Source organism: Procambarus clarkii, chromosome 52, assembly GCF_040958095.1.
Source record: "Procambarus clarkii isolate CNS0578487 chromosome 52, FALCON_Pclarkii_2.0, whole genome shotgun sequence".
Taxonomy (NCBI): domain Eukaryota; kingdom Metazoa; phylum Arthropoda; class Malacostraca; order Decapoda; family Cambaridae; genus Procambarus; species Procambarus clarkii.
In genome coordinates this window covers 27,732,328-27,750,206 of record NC_091201.1, presented here as the reverse complement: position 1 = coordinate 27,750,206, position 17,879 = coordinate 27,732,328, and the positions used below count along the sequence as shown (strand labels likewise).

The 17,879-nt window shown below is 47.9% G+C and overlaps 1 protein-coding gene across 3 annotated transcripts in view; it reads right to left on the bottom strand.

Annotated features, from left to right (window-relative positions):
* LOC123763567 (uncharacterized) overlaps nucleotides 1–17,879 on the bottom strand; it is a 243,524-nt gene that overhangs the window by 208,414 nt on the left and 17,231 nt on the right. The window lies entirely within an intron of this gene.

The following is a 17,879-nucleotide window of genomic DNA, read 5'->3' as shown; positions in this document are numbered from 1 at the left end:
AGGCCCACCTCCACACCTGCAGAGCGGCCCCCACCACCTCCACACCTGCAGAGCGGCCCCCACCACCTCCACACCTGCAGAGCGGCCCCCACCACCTCCACACCTGCAGAGCGGCCCCCACCACCTCCACACCTGCAGAGCGGCCCCCACCACCTCCACACCTGCAGAGCGGCCCCCACCACCTCCACACCTGCAGAGCGGCTCCACCACCTCCACACCTGCAGAGCGGCCCCACCACCTCCACACCTGCAGAGCGGCCCCACCACCTCCACACCTGCAGAGCGGCCCCACCACCTCCACACCTGCAGAGCGGCCCCCACCACCTCCACACCTGCAGAGCGGCCCCACCACCTCCACACCTGCAGAGCGGCCCCACCACCTCCACACCTGCAGAGCGGCCCCACCACCTCCACACCTGCAGAGCGGCCCCACCACCACCACACCTGCAGAGCGGCCCCCACCACCTCCACACCTGCAGAGCGGCCCCACCACCTCCACACCTGCAGAGCGGCCCCCACCACCTCCACACCTGCAGAGCGGCCCCACCACCTCCACACCAGCAGAGCGGCCCCACCACCTCCACACCAGCAGAGCGGCCCCACCACCTCCACACCTGCAGAGCGGCCCCACCACCTCCACACCTGCAGAGCGGCCCCACCACCACCCCACAGTGCGCGCCCCCAATTCCAAAATGGACGCCTGACACTAAAACCAAAAATTATGGGACTCGAGTCTTAAAAACTTGCCCAAGGAGAGTCATGACCTTGAAAAGCTCCGAACCCATAATGGGAAATAAAAAAAATATATGCTTTGGGGGACCGAACATCTGGGATAAGCGGCTTTAGTTTTTTTTTTCAGTAGATCTTTGTTCCCGTTTTCTAGAGAGGTTATATGGTAACGCAATGCTGAATTTGGTCACATTTTCCCTCAGGGGAGCCGGTCGGCCGAGCGGACAGCACGCTGGATTTGTGATCCTGTGGTCCTGGGTTCGATCCCAGGCGCCGGCGAGAAACAATGGGCAGAGTTTCTTTCACCCTATGCCCCTGTTACCTAGCAGTAAAATAGGTACCTGGGTGTTAGTCAGCTGTCACGGGCTGCTTCCTGGGGGTGGAGGCCTGGTCGAGGACCGGGCCGCGGGGACACTAAAGCCCCGAAATCATCTCAAGATAACCTCAAGATAGGGTAACTCTAGTGTTCTCGCATCACCATAAAAGGAAGAGTAAGTCTGGTATCTCCATGTCAGTTGAAATAGAAAATATAAAAGCAGAAACCACGTACAAAACTCGGGCAAATCATAACATAGAACGAAAAGGCAATGTAAAGGATCTGGGTGTACTCATGTCGGAAGACCTAGGTTGGATAACAAGAACTTTTCACACTAGAGATGCTATACCGATGATGATACTTTTCAAAACGCTTGTGCTCTCTAGAGTGGAGTACTGCTGCACAATGACAGCCCCTTTCAAAGCTGGAGAAATTGCTGACCTGGAGAGCGTGCAGAGATCCTTTACTGCTAGAATCCACTCAGTAAAACATCTAAATTACTGGGACCGACTAAAGAGCCTAAATCTGTACTCCCTTGAGCGCAGGTGGGAGAGATACATAATAATTTACACGTGGAAAATATTAGAGGGGCTGGTCCCAAACCTGCACACAGAAATAACATCACATGAGACCAGAAGACACGGCAGGATGTGCAGAATACCCCCGTTGAAAAGCAGAGGTGCAACAGGTACTCTGAGAAAGAACTCTATCAACATCAGAGGCCCGAGACTGTTCAACACGCTTCCACTACACATAAGGGGCATAACTGGCCGACCTCTCACAGTGTTCAAGAGAGAACTCGATAAGCACCTCCAAAGGATACCTGATCAACCAGGCTGTGACTCATACGTCAGGCTGCGAGCAGCCGCGTCTAACAGCCTGGTTGATCAGTCCAGCAACCAGGAGGCCTGGTCGACGACCGGGCCGCGGGGACACTAAGCCCCGGAAGCACCTCAAGGTAACCTCAAGGTAACCTCAAGGTAAGGTAGGTCACCATACAAGAACAGGCAACAGTGTCACACAGAAATCACAATCTTTTGACCATGTCGTAGCTCAGTCGATTAAGGCAGCGTCTGGGATGCTTTCGGACGCAGCTTCGAATCCTCGTCACGGCCCTTGTGGATTTGTTCAGGCAACAGTGTGTGTGTACACGGTATACTGCATATTATACTCGAATAACAAACAATCCGGTCAGGATTACACCGTTGATATCCATGCACGCCTCTCCATTCTTAACACTTTGCTACACACAGCTACACGTCCTGGAAATATTGGGATTCATGTCGTAATTTGTCGGGTTTCTCTGCACGTGTTGTGCAGAGAAACGTACCCGTGTCTGGTACGTACCGCAGACAACACGTGCACTAACGTACTATCAGCTTCTCTCTCATACCCGCGTTGGTCTCCCTATACATCTTGTACTGGGGGAGAAGAGGGGCTCGGAGCCGGGTATTCCAGGCGGTAATATTCAATTCCAGGCAATAACAGCCGTATTCCAGGCCGTCACGCACGTATTCCAGGCCGCCACCCCGTTATGTCACGACTGCTCGGTGTCAACACAAAATATATTTTTCTGTACGGTCTGAAGTTTATTTTTACCTTGAGGGTTTTAGTGGATGGGTCAGCCTGAGTTTCCCAGCCTTATGGTGAGTGTTCCTCCCTGGATAGGCGGGGATGGTGTTTCCCCGGGGGGGGGGGGGGGGGGATAGTGAGCGTCCCTGGGGTAGGTGGGGGGAGAGAGAGAGAGCCGAGCTGGGAGCCAGTGTTGTGTGACTGCTGCCTCTACTACCGGGAGATATTTTTAGACGTTTGTTGCAAGGTCTTCTACCGGCAACAGTGAGCCAGCGGCCAACATGTAACCTCGACCATACCACCCTACTTGTGTCTACCTCTCCTGGCTCCACCACTCCTTAAAAAAAATAAAAAATCCACCACTTACTCATGCCCGTGCCACCTCTTGGGGGGCTTAATCTTCATCAATCATCTTGGCTCCGGGGATCAATGGTCCCGCGGCCCGATCTTGGATTGACCACGTCTCCGTTCACCGGGCGCACACAATACCAGTTCCCAGTGGACATAATAACCAAGAAAACGTTGGCTCGACGTTGAATCAGCGTTAATTCAACGTTGCTCTTGGATGCTGTGCCCAATGAGCTCAATATTATAAAGCTCAGAGTATGCAAAAACATCAGCAAATTTGATACCATCAGCCTATCCAGCTAGAGTTGGCTCCGAGGATCAATATCCCCCGCGGTCCGGTCTTCGAGCAGCCTTCCATGGCTGACTGTGAGATCACCCCCAGCACAGTGTGGAGTGCGTCGTCGCCCGAAGACCTGCACCCCTTGGAAACGTTGACCGAGCGCCCCTCTTCGGTGGTGAAGGCGGTCGAAATGTTGAGCCCTTTGGTCTAATGTTAACAGCACCGTCTCTTGCTGTATCTTCAAGCGAGGAGGCCTGGTCGAGGACCGGGCCGCGGGGACGTTGAGCCCCGAAATCATCGCAAGGTAATCTTACTTTCCAATGAGACTATGCAACACTACGCCAAACCGGAAGGCATATGCTTCTTGGTTTAGTAAGGAAATACGTACACACGCGTGTGCGTGTGCGTGTGCGTGTGCGTGCGTGCGTGCGTGTGTGTGTGTGTGTGTGTGTGTGTGTGTGTGTGTGTGTGTGTGTGTGTGTGTGTGTGTGTGTGTGTGCGCGCGCGCGCGCGCGTGCGTGTGTGTAAATTACGGTGTACCTTGCCTCCGTCCCAGAGTCTACACTTTAACGGATATTAAGGGTTCCCGAACAATATTGATGCTTTCTTGAATGAATTCTGGCAATACAAGTTGTCTACACATTCTCCTGGCCAGCAACTTTCCCAGCATCTTATCGGGCTGTTACTATGCAACACATTGAACCGTAGATAGCGTCTTGTACCACCAGCACCCTTATTAGGAATACTCTAAAAAAAATGTGGGTAGTTCGAATTTTACTTTGTTGACTATTCTTCGGTCTATTTTATTAAGTACATTGAAGATTCGTCTTTCTACTTTGTCGGTCATTCCTTTGGTGTGGGGGATTGTGCGCGCAAGTGCACCATGACGAACTTGTCCAAAGCTCTGGCGAAGTCTGCGTGTATAATGCATCGACCTGTTGCTCGTCTGCCATGGCATCCAAGGCCCTGATATAGTGGTCTAACAACCGTGAGAGGCAGGAGCGTCATGCTGCCACCAGTCGATATTAGCCAAGGTCACGCAGACGACGTGATCCCACGTGTTTTGTGATCTTACATGCAGTGAACCTGCACAGGACTCTTACTGCTCTCCGAAATGCGTCAAAATCTACTCGACAGCGGAATGTATTTACCAAGGGATGGTTTAATTTGTCTCCAAATCAGATTAGAAATGGAGACACTCGAGCGACCGCAGCTTAGTCATGAGGGCACCACCCTAGAGCGACCACAGCATAGTCATGAGGGCACCAGCCTAGAGCGACCACAACTGAGTCATGAGGGCATCAGTCTAGAGCGACCACAGCTTAGTCATGAGGGCACCACCCTAGAGCGACCACAGCTTAGTCATGAGGGCACCAGCCTAGAGCGACCACAGCTTAGTCATGAGGGCACCAGTCTACAGCGACCACAGCTTAGTCATGAGGGCACCACCCTAGAGCGACCACAGCTTTGCCTTGCCCGCAACAGTGATCGCGGCTTATTAAAGAAAAACAGCTTCCTTATCACTTATCAAATTCGTCAACCCTCGGGTAATCTTTTATTAGCTTTCTGTAATCTGCAAAGACTAGCAGCGTAATCTATACTGTATATAACTGCCGACTTGTGACGTAAGCTGTTTCTTCTCCGAACATCCATAATGCCATGGAAGAATATGAGTCACGAGGCTGTTGTGGTTGGGGAGACGAGCTGATACACACCAGTCCACAACACCCACCATCACTAACAGGTTCCAGGAGGTATCACAACAACCTGTCCTCTCATACAAATATTTGGAAGGAATTGGCAATCCATCAAAAATGCGACGCATTTGTCAAAATCAAAGCACCGTAATATTAACGTTTTTGTGCATGCGCCTCGAGGGAATGCACAAAAGGGGAGAGGATACACTGTGTTATGTGGGTTGGTCCGTGTCGTACGGTTCTGGTCATCCAAGTTGAACTTGGATGTGTTGGATGAGATGTAACTTGGATGTGACCATTGTGGTGGATGATCCGACACAATGGTGTTCTTGACGGAGTGGCAGATGGGAGAGGACACGCGCTGGATAGATAAGCTGCGCCCCTCTTGTAATCTGATTATTGCAACAACACAATGAACTCTATTAATAGTTCAACACCTGCTTGATAGCCAGTTGTGATACGACACACAGCAACATTCTCCACCGCTTTGTGGCTTGTGTTGATGACAGGTGGACTGGTCCCTCTCCCTCCCACCACCGGAGGCAGCAACACTAGTCTTGGAGGCACCACTGCCAGCTTCCACAAGTGACACCTGTGGCACTCTCCAAGCATCAACCCTCCAAAGTATTGCTCTATGTATTCCACTCCCTAAACATGCGCCACAATACATAACACCGAGAAGTATATAGCTTTACACGTCTTCAACACAAGTGTACAATATTCAACCAAATTAAGAGTGTCAATTTCTGGCTTTAAGAAAGGTATTATGAGTGGTGAGAGCCGGCAACATCTCCCGCGGGCGAGGAAGGCCGCTCGGCGGGCCGCCACGCCCGACACACGTGCACATCACCTAATAATTACCCACCACTCACCTCCCCAGAACTCCGCATTCACAAATATATTGAAACACAAAAGCATTTTCAGCCACACTCCTGGCACCAATGGGAGCGGCTTGTCGTCCACCACCAGCCTAGAAGCACGACCCCTACACACACCAGCAACACGACCAGTCGTCGCCTTGCAGTACACGACTCGCCTTCACAAAAACCCGCGAAGGAGAGTCCATATTCACGCGCAAATAAACATGTGCATTTGTCCACTGCCATGATTCACGGAGCCCTTGTTCAATGAGGATATATTCCCCATGCGTCATGCTACACCCACTCTGACAGGCACCCGGGCTTACCTGTAGCAAATATCCAGAATTGTGATCCTATCACAATTCCACCTGAAATCAGGCTTCCTTAGTGACTGCGCAATTTGCGAGGCTGTTGCTGGTCGCGGCCCGCAGGCCATACATGACCATTTATAACCTGACTGATCAGACTTGCTTTTGTAACCTGTTTTGTTCCAGTATCTCTCACTCTCTTTTGAAGACTTTAATCTATATTTTGGTAATATTTCTAACATCGCCTGGTGATTTCTTTCACATTCCATTATATAATGACGTAAAGTATGCGTCATTGTGCAGCAGTACTCCACTCTAGAGAGCACTAGCGTCTTGAAGAGTATAATCATGGGCATAGCATCTCTAATTTGAAATTTTTTTATCCAACCTGTCATTTTTCTTGCAGTTGTGACGGCTACTTTATTGTGTTCTTTAAAGGTAAGGTCTTTCGACATGAGTACACCCAAAGCCTTTACATTGCCTTTTCGTTCAATGTTATGATTTGACTGCGTTTTGTACGTGGTTTGTTTTCATTTTTTCATTTTTTTTCCGTAACGCAATAGCTGGAACTTATCTTCATTAAATTCCATATTATTTTCTGTAGCTCATTGAAAGACCCGATTTACATCTGATTGAAGGTTTGCTGTGCTCTCTCTGTTGTCTACTCTCATAAAAACCCTGGACTCAATTGCAAAGGATGATACGGTGCTATAGATTGTATCCTTGTCTATGTCCGATATGAGGACGAGAAAAAGTACTGGAGCAAGCACAGTACCCTGGGGAACTGAGTTCTTCACGGTTGATGGTCCGGATTTTACTTTGTTGACTATTACACATTGAGGCTGACACCTCAGAGATATTAGAAAGAACTTTTTTAGTGTCAGAGTGGCTCACAAATGGAATGCATTAGGCAGTGATGTGGTGGAGGCTGACTCCATACACGGTTGGTCACATTTGTCCAAGGCTTTTGCGAAACCTGTGTAAGTTACATCAGCGTTTTGTTCGTCTTCCATGGCATCTAATGCCATGTCATAGTGAACCAGCAACTGTGACAGGCAAGAGCGTCCTGTTCTGAAACCATGTTGTCCAGAGTTATGGAGATGCTGTGATTCTATGTATTTTGTGATCTTATTTCTTAGTACAGTACTCTCAAAGATTTTTATGATGTGTGATGTTAGTGCTATCGGTCTGTAATTTTTTGCCTCTGCCTTATTTCCTCCTTTATGGAGTGGTGCTATCTCTGCTGTTTTTAGTATGTCAGGGATAACGCCAGTACCTAGGCTCTGTCCCCAAAGAATGTGAATGACTTCGACAGTGCTTTTTTTAACAGTTCTTGATGAATATGGAGTTCCAAGAATCAGGACCTGGTGCGGATTGCATAGACATACTGTTTATGGCTTCTTCAAACTCCAGTGGGGGAAAGGGTGACACCTGATATTGGCATCCCATCCATGAAAAATTAATTTGGGGTATCAATTTTTAGTGTGTTTAGTGACTCGCTGAAAACATAGTCGAACTGATTCGCTCATTTCTTTGTTGTCATCGGTGAAAGTTCCGTCTCTCTCTCTGTCGCTAATCTCATGATCCTCTAAGCTCCAGATTACATCATCATATACTCCCACCACATCCTGCACGGTCACTTCCCACACCATCACATCCTGCACCGTCACTTCCCACACCACCACATCCTTCACCGTCACTTCCCACACCACCACATCCTTCACCGTCACTTCCCACACCACCACATCCTTCACCGTCACTTCCCACACCACCACATCCTTCACTGTCACTTCCCACACCACCACATCCTTCACCGTCACTTCCAACACCACCACATCCTTCACTGTCACTTCCCACACCACCACATCCTTCACCGTCACTTCCCACACCACCACATCCTTCACCGTCACTTCCCACACCACCACATCCTTCACCGTCACTTCCCACACCACCACATCCTTCACCGTCACTTCCCACACCACCACATCCTTCACCGTCACTTCCCACACCACCACATCCTTCACCGTCACTTCCCACACCACCACATCCTTCACTGTCACTTCCCACACCACCACATCCTTCACCGTCACTTCCCACACCACCACATCCTTCACTGTCACTTCCCACACCACCACATCCTTCACCGTCACTTCCCACACCACCACATCCTTCACCGTCACTTCCCACACCATCCCATCCCCTATTCACTAAGTCAGTCCGCCAGGTTTGATTTCAATACGACCTATTGGTGAGCGCGTCACAGACCTTTTATATAACAGATCTGTTTATCTGTTGTTCAAAAGATAGCAAGGGGAACCTTACCTTACCTTGATGATGGGAAAGATGAATGGCGTGCATATGTAGTCTAAGAGTCTTGGAGGTTATTATGGAAACCAGCTACAGTCGATTAAGCTTGTCATAGGCTACGCAAAAGTTCGGTTAGGCTAAGCATAGACTAAGCTATGACAGACTATCACTAGTCATATGGTTGACTCAATTAAGTTTGGCATAGGTAGAGGCTGGATTAGGCTAGGTATAGGGGTGACTCGGTTAGGGTAGGCTCGATTCGGCTAGTAATGTAGATCTGAGGTAAAGTTAGCCTAGTTATTACTAGCACTAAAGCCAATATTGGAGGGGGAGGGAGGGGAGGGGGGGGGTGTTGTGTACAATTATCACCCTACTTAGAAGCCAAGCGAACAACAAAGTTCCCACGGCCGGCGTTCACTCAACACATCGTGTGTGTAATAATTGCGACAGTATACGTAGCCTACGTCAAATTGTCGAAATCTCAAGCCAATTTGCGAGGATTTGCAGCCATAAGGTGGACTGCCGTGTTGGCAACACCCACCAGCGCTTGTGACAACACAGACCTGCAGAAACACACGTTTTAATGCTGATAGGCTTCCTGAATACAAAATGTAAAAAGTCAAGCTGATGGATGAACACGTTACCGCAAATGAAGTAAGAGCCCAGGGAGTGTTGTACTCGGCCAGCAACACAGCACGTCATACAGTAAGAGCCCAGGGAGTGTGGTACTCGGCCAGCAACACAGCACGTCATACAGTAAGAGCCCAGGGAGTGTGGTACTCGGCCAGCAACACAGCACGTCATACAGTAAGAGCCCAGGGAGTGTTGTACTCGGCCAGCAACACAGCACGTCATACAACTAACCCTGAACGAAGCTATACAAAAAAAAGGCTATCAACAATAATTTGCAGTCAAGATTATATATAATATATTTTCGACTGCTGAACAAGCAATAGGAAACAAAACCTGTTTTATGGTGATCAAAACCTTTAAAATAGTCCCCCGTTAAACGTCGTCGAAACGCCAACAGGAAGCATTTACATTTGTCTTCAACAGTCAACAAGTACCACACACACACACACACACACAGCCAGCCACACACACACACACACACACACAGCCAGCCACACACACAGTCAGCCACACACACACACACACACACACAGCCAGCCACACACACAGTCAGCCACACACACAGTCAGCCACACACACAGTCAGCCACACACACAGTCAGCCACACACACAGTCAGCCACACACACAGTCAGCCACACACACAGTCAGCCACACACACAGTCAGCCACACACACAGCCAGCCACACACACAGTCAGCCACACACACAGCCAGCCAGCCAGCTAGCCAGACACAAACACGTACAAATGTAGACCTAGCATGGATGGAGGAAGGGGGAACTATCAGGAGAAACTAGTCTTAGGAGGTCGACGAACAAGCGTGAACGCCAACTTCAGTGTACAAGCGATGAGCTAGGAGCAAATTGGAGAAAGAAACAATAAGACTCAAGGTCTACTGAAGCTGCAAATGATGAAACCCCCTGAAAATGCATGATCAAGCCTGAAGGAGGTGTGTCCTTGACCTCCGGCCCTGCCGCTCCTGATGGCCGATAATCCTCCTACGGGAGCGCGTAAGACAGCTTTTACGGCAGGGGGCGAAAACAAGAAGAACCTGTCTCTCCACCACCACCATCAATGCCGCAACATCTCAGAGTAGTCCGGACCTCTCTCCCCCACCCCCTCTCGTCCAACCACAGCTTTCATTTATTTACACTTCATCTAATAATCTCTTCTCCAGACCTCAGCCAGCCGCACGTAGGCCTATCTGCTAAACTTCCCTTCCGCCATCGACTCTCTTAAAATCTAAACAATCCGTGAAATCTATACACTTCGAGTAACGCCCACCAGCCCCAAGAAGTCCGACGTCTGGAGGCCACAATAAGCCCACACGACCACCAACTGCCCGTCTGGAGCCCCAGGGCACGCCCAAGAGGTCCACATTGGGGCACGGGGGGTACGCCTACACGCCAGAGTCATACCCATACTTGGCTGGAACACGGGGCGGCAGGAACGTTGAGAGCCATACGGAGAAGGAACATGACAGTGGAACATGGCACGGGTGAGTCTGCGAGCGACCAGGTGGGCCAGGCAAGGACACGAACATTAGCAACAAGGAACACGACAGTGGAACATGGCACGGGTGAGTCTGCGAGCGACCAGGTGGGCCAGGCAAGGACACGAACATTAGCAACAAGGAACACGACAGTGGAACATGGCACGGGTGAGTCTGCGAGCGACCAGGTGTGACAGGCAAGGACACGAACATTAGCAACAAGGAACACGACAGTGGAACATGGCACGGGTGAGTCTGCGAGCGACCAGGTGGGCCAGGCAAGGACACGAACATTAGCAACAAGGAACACGACAGTGGAACATGGCACGGGTGAGTCTGCGAGCGACCAGGTGTGACAGGCAAGGACACGAACATTAGCAACAAGGAACACGACAGTGGAACATGGCACGGGTGAGTCTGCGAGCGACCAGGTGTGACAGGCAAGGACACGAACATTAGCAACAAGGAACACGACAGTGGAACATGGCACGGGTGAGTCTGCGAGCGACCAGGTGTGACAGGCAAGGACACGAACATTAGCAACAAGGAACACGACAGTGGAACATGGCACGGGTGAGTCTGCGAGCGACCAGGTGTGACAGGCAAGGACACGAACATTAGCAACAAGGAACACGACAGTGGAACATGGCACGGGTGAGTCTGCGAGCGACCAGGTGTGACAGGCAAGGACACGAACATTAGCAACAAGGAACACGACAGTGGAACATGGCACGGGTGAGTCTGCGAGCGACCAGGTGTGACAGGCAAGGACACGAACATTAGCAACAAGGAACACGACAGTGGAACATGGCACCGGTGAGTCTGCGAGCGACCAGGTGTGACAGGCAAGGACACGAACATTAGCAACAAGGAACACGACAGTGGAACATGGCACGGGTGAGTCTGCGAGCGACCAGGTGGGACAGGCAAGGACACGAACATTAGCAACAAGGAACACGACAGTGGAACATGGCACCGGTGAGTCTGCGAGCGACCAGGTGGGCCAGGCAAGGACACGAACAAGCAACAAGGTACACAAGGTAGGCTGTAGTCCCAGAGGGGGAAGGCTGCATCACACGTCACACTTTGCCTATTCCACATTAACAAAAATTCGACAAAAGTATTTACATAAGAAATTGAAACTAAAATTCCGAACGCTTTCGTTTCATTTTCCTACATGGATACTTACGCATATTATGAACACACACACACTATTATATATATATATATATATATATATATATATATATATATATATATATATATATATATATATATATATGTCGTACCTAGTAGCCAGAACGCACTTCTCGGCCTACTATGCAAGGCCCGATTTGCCTAATAAGCCAAGTTTTCATGAATTAATTGTTTTTCGACTACCTAACCTAACTTTTTCGGCTACCTAACCCAACCTAACCTATAAAGATAGGTTAGGTTAGGTTAGGTAGGGTTGGTTAGGTTCGGTCATATATCTACGTTAATTTTAACTCCAATAAAAAAAAATTGACCTCATACATAATGAAAAGGGTAGCTTTATCATTTGATAAGAAAAAAATTAGATAAAATATATTAATTCAGGAAAACTTGGCTTATTAGGCAAATTGGGCCTTGCATAGTAGGCCAAAAAGTGCATTCTGGCTACTAGGTACGACATATATATATATATATATATATATATATATATATATATATATATATATATATATATATATATATATATATATATATATATATATATATATATATATATATGACAATGTCAGACCACGGAGGAAAAATGAAACAGGAATTTCCTTAAGTACTTTCGTATATTAAATACATCTTCAGAAGGTCAAGTCCGAGTCCTTCTCGGACTTGTGTTCAAGTCCTTCTGAAGATGTTCGAGTCCTTCTGAAGATGTCCGAAGTGTTCGAGTCCTTCTGAAGTGTTCGAGTCCTTCTGAAGATGTATTTAATATACGAAAGTACTTAAGGAAATTCCTGTTTCATTTTTCCTCCGTGGTCTGACATTGTCACATTCTTAATCACGTGTTTATTTTCGTGATACACACACACACACATATATATATTATATATATATATATATATATATATATATATATATATATATATATATATATATATATATATATATATATATATATATATATATATATTGGTATTCACTTTATAGAGTCCGGAAAAAAATAAGGCTTAAACAGAACTTAAATATTCTTAGGCCTAATATATATAACATATAGGTAGTATATTAGTCCTCAGTGTGTGTGTGTATTAGGCCTACGAAGGTTTGGTTAATTTTACTAGCAATACAAAACATTTTCCCGTTTGTCCGAATTCAATAGTACCAAATTCTACTTTCTAATTGTCCATCAGGTCAATATATATGTACGATTGTCCACATGACTAATACAAGTACCCACAGTACCCATAGTACAGGTACAGTACTAATACAAGCACAAGTACCCACTAAACAGGAGGACGGGCTCCTGAAGGGTGATATCTCGTATATCTAATGCTTCATACATAGAATTAATACCAGGGACCAGATTCACGAAGCAATTACGCAAGCACTTACGAACCTGTCCATCTTTTCTCAATCTTTGGCGGCTTTGTTTACAATTATTAAACAGTTAATGAGCTCCGAAGCACCAGGAGGCTGTTTATAACAATAACAACAGTTGATTGGAAAGTTTTCATGCTTGTAAACTGTTTAATACATGTAACCAAAGCCGTCAAAGATTGAAGAAAGATGTACACGTTCGTAAGTACTTGCGTAACTGCTTCGTGAATCTGGCCCCAGAGCTGGGTTAGGGTTAACCTGGGTTAATGTAGGGTTAATCTGGGTTAATGTTGGGTTAATCTAGTGCACTGAGCTGTGTCGGTCTGAGATAAGCTGCTAGCCATGACTAAAACCTCACACAACCTGGTCTACCATGACGATTACTGATGTGGAGGTGATGGGAGGTTATCTTGAGATGATTTCGAGGCTTTAGTGTCCCGCGGCCCGGTCCTCGACCAAGCCTCCACCCCCCAGGAAGCAGCCCGTGACAGCTGACTAACACCCAGGTACCTATTTTACTGCTAGGTAACAGGGGCATAGGGTGAAAGAAACTTTGCGCATTGTTTCTCTTCCGGCGCCCGGGATCGAACCCGGGACCACAGGATCGCAAGCCCAGCGTGCTGTCCGCTCGGCCGACCGGCTCCCCGGGAAGCATAGCTCTCTTTCCCAAGGCTAAGGAATTTGCATTTACCAACGTCAAGCAACTGCATGCGTCAGTTTTCTGCCCATACCTGAAATAGAAGTGTCCCTGTTCACCTAGCAGTAAATAGGTACCTGGTAGTTAGGAAAGACTTGGGTAAATACTGGTTCAGTAACAGGGTTGTTGATTTGTGGAACCAATTGCCGCGTAACGTGGTGGAGGTGGTGTCCCTCGATTGTTTCAAGCGCGGGTTGGACAAGTATATGAGTGGGATTGGGTGGTTATAGAATAGGAGCTGCCTCGTATGGGCCAACAGGCCTTCTGCAGTTACCTTTGTTCTTGTGTTCTTGTGTTCTTGTAGTGCTACGGGCTGCTTCCTGGGGGAATGTACTCACCTAATTGTGCTTGCGGGGGTTGAGCTTTGGCTCTTTGGTCCCGCCTCTCAACTGTCAATCAACTGATGTACAGATTCCTGAGCCTACTGGGCTCTATCATATCTACATTTGAAACTGTGTATGGAGTCAGCCTCCACCACATCACTTCCTAGTGCATTCCATTTATTAACTACTCTGAATGAAAGCGTGTGTTAGAGAGAAATATATGTAGTAGATATAACGAGGAAAAGTAAATTGGCTAGAAAGGCGGGGTCCAAGAGCTCGAGTCTACAGACACAAATAGTAAATACACACTAGGACAGCGGGCCACACCAAGATTGCACAAGGCGTCCACGTAGCTCCATAATAATAATATTCCCCGCCATACTCTGGCGCGACTCTCGCCCTTGCGCGCACACGACCAAGGGCTTAAATTACGATGCCGTAGCACGCCCAACCCGGCAGGTGGGAGGAGACACGCGCCGATGACGTATAGGGAAGAAATAAAGAAGAGAGGATAATAAAAGGTTAATCAGCTCCACGGAGAAGAATAACTATTCGGCGGGGTTCTGTACGGGGGAACCCAGAACAAAACTACCATTTAAGATTCAACTGGAACACCAAGAACAGATCTGCGTGCGGGTTCTACGGAAAGAACAACATTAGAACTTCCCGGAATGGTTCCCGAGCGGTGAACAAGCACAACACCTGTGTGGATCAGCATGGCAGAACAACCCCCCCCCTCCTCGAGTGGTTGTACAGGAATAAACAGTAACGAACACCTGGGTGGGGTTGTGAAAAGCAAAACAACAAGAACAACTACTCCCCGGAGACGTTCCACATGGGGGGGGGGAGGAGAACAGAATGCAACTCTCCAGTATGGCTGTGCTCAGCAAGTACACGTGTGAACAAGGCTCGCTCCTCGCACAAGTGATAATGAACAGTAATGAACAGACTAAGTGTGTGCCACACGTGGTGTATCCCTGACGTGTGTAGCGCACGCACTCCTGGGACATGATAACGACATGAGAGATTAGCCACTTACCATTACCAGTGATAAAGAGGTAATGTTCTTTGTAAAACTGGATAAAACAAGATGGCTTGGATGGAAACTTGAGTAACATGCGAGTCGTATTAATGTGTGAATTGAAACGTTAACGAAAAGGTGAGCAAATGGAATGGGTAAGAGAGCGAGAAAAAGAGAGCGTCTCAAGATATGACAATAAACAGATAGTTTTCTTCAAGAAGTGCTGGACCAACCTGGCTGTGGTGGATATGTGAGCCTGTGGACCGTTCTAAGAGCGAGTCTGTTGGACCAAGCTCTCACAAGTCAAGCCTGGCCCCGAGCCGGACTTGGAGAGTAGAACAACTCCCAGAGCCCCATCCAGGTAGAAAGAATGGTTGTGTTCACTACCTTAGACAACCGACAGGTGGTAAGGAGGGGCTCAGGAGCTATAACAAGCATATTTTGACGAGTGTATTTAGGTTAATGTACACGCGCGACCTCAGAACGGCCCACCGTCCTCAGCACGCCCACAGGCGGCATGGCGGGCGTACTGGATATTTGTCATTCCGCCGAGCAGAGGGAGGCCTTTGCCTCTCATGAAGCTATTCACTGTAAGTTTTGATGGGCACACTCGACATAAAAGCATCCCTGCAAGCGGGCAAATATGGACACACACACACAAACACACAAGGCTTCATTCACTATATACAGAGATGTACGCACACACCCACCCTACACTCAACACTTGCATCCCCTGCCACAGAAAGATATTCATCCGCCACCCCCTCCCACACAGTCACGTAACACACCCCTCCGCCGCTCCACCCCAGAGGGCGCCCCCTGCCCCCCCCCAGCCCCCCAGGACTGGGTTCATCAGTAGGCTCCCCAGTATTCCCCAACCTGTCTGACATTACACTGCCGCGTGACTAGAATACCGCCTCCCATAACCACAAACTTTTCCTCCCAAACCCTTGCATACCTTTACAACTATACCTCTTATAATACTCTATATACACTCATCCTCCAGCTTTATAACCGGGTTTTTCCATTGCCATATACTGTATGTATATATATATATATATATATATATATATATATATATATATATATATATATATATATATATATATATATATATATATATATATATATATATATATATATAGTGTTGCTATAGTTTTGAATTAGAGAAAATTAAATATATACATTAGCGTTCTTTCACGGTGTAATCTATTAAGCCTCTCGCCCCCCCCCCCACAACATGACAGCGTTTAGCGGCAGTTGGATAATTACAACAACGTCAACAATGGGCGGGAGGTTGCACAAGCCAGACAGCACACACACACACACACACACACACACACACACACACACACACACACACACACACACACAGTCATTGCATGTATGCAGAACCTCGGGTGCCACCGCACTCAGATTGCTGTTACCCAACCCGTCCGCTCGCACAGTACGCGGCATTTAGACGTCAAACTCCCAAACAGACCAATAAAAGAGCGGGTCCGTAAATCACAGCCAAGCTCAAACATTCACGTTTTCTATGCGTAGGGGGCCTTTTGGTTCGGTCAGGTCGTTTTAATACACCCTTTTCTGTCCCCTCCCCCCCCCCCCGTTGTCAACTCAGTCAAACGGGTGCATGTCTTGACAGCTGGCGGCGCTGACCGACCCTCGCCGTGCCTGGAGGCTGCCTGGAGAAAGTCGAGGAGCGGCCAGAGTGTGGCGACGAGATACGAGGTGCCGGCTCCACTACACCCACCACCACATTCTCGGTGACTATCACAGTCGTCGTTGTTTAAGATTCGGCTACTGGGAACAAAAAGTTCCAAGTAGCACAGGCTATAGTGAGCCCGTAGTGGACTTGCCTGGCACAGGAGCGGGGATGCAACTGTGTACTATCACAGTCGCCCACTACCTGCTAAAGAAAACAGATTTCAAATAAAATTCATATCAACTGTACCTATATTAAATGTGTCTGTCCACAGTTGGAGGGAGACCGTGGACAGATATCCGAGAGACGTGCAAGTCTCGAAGAACAGTGGTTTCTACTGAAGGAGAGACAATAAAGCGTCTCAAGAACAACCCCTTGTGCCACCTTACCGTTGCCTCGCCACGCCCACCCCGCTCCTATAACAACAATGAATGGCTGCTTCCGGTGTATCTTCTAACAAGGGGGACATCCAAGAATTACACCTTCGATGGCACAATGACAGACCTTTTTGACTGGCAAGTTCCAGTTCGGGGGAGATGGTACAGGGCTCCTTTTGGCCGCCTTGTCCCGGTGGGGAAGCGGCCGTATACAATAAGATGTATTGCGACTTGCTGCAGTCGGAAGGCAGCGCCTTCTACCTTTACGTCACGTAAGTCTGGCACTATTGGGTCCAATCACGCCAAATTTATTAACAAGTTAGGAAATAATTTTGTAATCATAAAATCCAATTCATTAGCTTCGTTGTATAGTTCCAATAATTAATTATATTTTATAGTAATTAATTATATTTTAATTATTAATTTTAATTATATAATTATAAGACCGATATTATAATAAGGATCGACAGTACAATAATCAGATACTGACACCTCAGTGTTTACATAGTAGAACTGCAGACCTACCCACCTATGTAGAAGAGGAAAACAAAAAGTTATCAAAGTATCCTCAAATTTGTACAAATACAGATACTGCCAAAAACAGATAGCTCTGCCCGTGCGCACACCTCTAGGCTATAATGGAGGCCTCGTTGCCAAA